This window comes from Diprion similis, unplaced genomic scaffold (assembly GCF_021155765.1).
Source record: "Diprion similis isolate iyDipSimi1 unplaced genomic scaffold, iyDipSimi1.1 ptg000030l, whole genome shotgun sequence".
Lineage (NCBI taxonomy): Eukaryota > Metazoa > Arthropoda > Insecta > Hymenoptera > Diprionidae > Diprion > Diprion similis.
This window is the reverse complement of record NW_025724979.1, coordinates 27501-30000: the sequence shown is the minus strand read 5'-3', so window position 1 is coordinate 30000 and position 2500 is coordinate 27501. Positions and strand designations below refer to the sequence as shown.

Here is a 2500-nt window from a genome sequence, read left to right as displayed (position 1 = left end):
CGAGGCATGAATTTCGTGAAAATCCTCGGCAAGATCGGCTAAAAGGCGATGCGCCGGCTCCCGGGTTCGGAAGGGAGCCGGTCCGGCGAAAAACTTGGTTCCGTCCCGATCGACCGAAAGGCAATGCGCCGGTCGCGGATGTCGGTACGGGGACGGAATTTCGTGAAAATCCTCGGCAAGATCGGCGAAAAGGCGATGCGCCGGCTCCCGGGTTCGGAAGGGAGCCGGCCCGGCGAAAAACTTTGTTCAGTCACGATCGACCGAAAGGCAATGCGCCGGTCGCGGATGTCTGTACGGGGACGGAATTTCGTGAGATCCTCGGCCCGTTCGGCGGAAAGGCGATGCGCCGGCTACCGGATTCGGTCCGATCCCTGTAGGCCGGCGAAACTTTGAATAAATCCGGCCCCTCGAGTCTCGCCCGCCGGCGACAAAGTCCCGAGGCCGAGTAATTTTTCGGATAGCCCGCGAAGGTTTCGTCCCGTAAGCCCACCGTGTTAACACCGCATCGGCGCCGACGTCCTAGCGGCCGGGCTCCTACTAGTAAGAGGAGCGAGTCGGTCGGGCCGGGTTCCCGGCGCCCGCCGGTCACCGTTCGGTACAGTGCGCCAGCACGTGCCGTACAGTTCGGTGTCGACCTAGCGCGGGCGTACGGGTACAATCCCGTATCCCCAGACCGTGAAACTCTGCTCATGTTCAATCGTCACTGCATTACCGCGGGTCGGTGTCTCAGACCGAATGGCCCTTGACGCGGTAGCAAGAAGTTCGCTCTCCGTTACGCACGGCAGGGTCGAACCTTTGAACGCACGCATCAACTCGCTCCGTACCGAGCGCCAACTCGAATACGAAAGAGATATCAATCCATCCCAGACGCTTTCAATCTAGCCGACGGGTACGGGAGATCGTTCGAACGCAACGCAACCGTGTGCCGCTTCGGCGGTACACGGAGTCGCGACCGGCCTGACGCCGGTCACGAAACACAACGTACAGTTAGACGTGTGGCCGACCGGGCCTGAGGACCCGGCGGCGATGGGTGGCGCACGTCCGAGCCTAGATTCAATGTCGAAGCTCCCTGGTTGATCCTGCCAGTAGTCATATGCTTGTCTCAAAGATTAAGCCATGCATGTCTCAGTGCAAGCCAAATTAAGGTGAAACCGCGAATGGCTCATTAAATCAGTTATGGTTTCTTAGATCGTACACACATTTACTTGGATAACTGTGGTAATTCTAGAGCTAATACATGCAAACAGAGTTCCGACCAGAGATGGAAGGAATGCTTTTATTAGATCAAAACCAATCGGCGGCGGGTACGTCCCGTCCGCCGTTTAACTTGGTGACTCTGAATAACTTTGGGCTGATCGCACGGTCTCGTACCGGCGACGCTTCTTTCAAATGTCTGCCTTATCAACTGTCGATGGTAGGCTCTGCGCCTACCATGGTTGTAACGGGTAACGGGGAATCAGGGTTCGATTCCGGAGAGGGAGCCTGAGAAACGGCTACCACATCCAAGGAAGGCAGCAGGCGCGCAAATTACCCACTCCCGGCACGGGGAGGTAGTGACGAAAAATAACGATACGGGACTCATCCGAGGCCCCGTAATCGGAATGAGTACACTTTAAATCCTTTAACGAGGATCCATTGGAGGGCAAGTCTGGTGCCAGCAGCCGCGGTAATTCCAGCTCCAATAGCGTATATTAAAGTTGTTGCGGTTAAAAAGCTCGTAGTTGAATCTGTGTCCCACGCTGTCGGTTCACCGCTCGCGGTGTCTAACTGGCATGATTGTGGGACGTCCTACCGGTGGGCTTAGCCCTCCGGGGCGGCCCAACTAATATCCCATCGCGGTGCTCTTCACTGAGTGTCGAGGTGGGCCGGTACGTTTACTTTGAACAAATTAGAGTGCTTAAAGCAGGCTATTTTCGCCTGAATACTGTGTGCATGGAATAATGGAATAGGACCTCGGTTCTATTTTGTTGGTTTTCGGAACCCCGAGGTAATGATTAATAGGGACAGATGGGGGCATTCGTATTGCGACGTTAGAGGTGAAATTCTTGGATCGTCGCAAGACGGACAGAAGCGAAAGCATTTGCCAAAAATGTTTTCTTTAATCAAGAACGAAAGTTAGAGGTTCGAAGGCGATCAGATACCGCCCTAGTTCTAACCATAAACGATGCCAGCTAGCGATCCGCCGAAGTTCCTCCGATGACTCGGCGGGCAGCTTCCGGGAAACCAAAGCTTTTGGGTTCCGGGGGAAGTATGGTTGCAAAGCTGAAACTTAAAGGAATTGACGGAAGGGCACCACCAGGAGTGGAGCCTGCGGCTTAATTTGACTCAACACGGGAAACCTCACCAGGCCCGGACACCGGAAGGATTGACAGATTGAGAGCTCTTTCTTGATTCGGTGGGTGGTGGTGCATGGCCGTTCTTAGTTGGTGGAGCGATTTGTCTGGTTAATTCCGATAACGAACGAGACTCTAGCCTGCTAAATAGGCGTACTTTCCGGTAT

General features: G+C 54.7%; 1 non-coding gene across 1 annotated transcript in view; it reads left to right on the top strand.

Annotated features, from left to right (window-relative positions):
• Window positions 1-1066: 1066 nt before the first annotated feature.
• The window catches only part of LOC124415229, a 1913-nt gene continuing 479 nt past the window's right edge, over window positions 1067-2500 (top strand). Inside the window, exon 1 of the ribosomal RNA XR_006930209.1 lies at window positions 1067-2500. This exon is cut by the window's right edge and continues 479 nt beyond it. This is a non-coding gene — a ribosomal RNA (small subunit ribosomal RNA).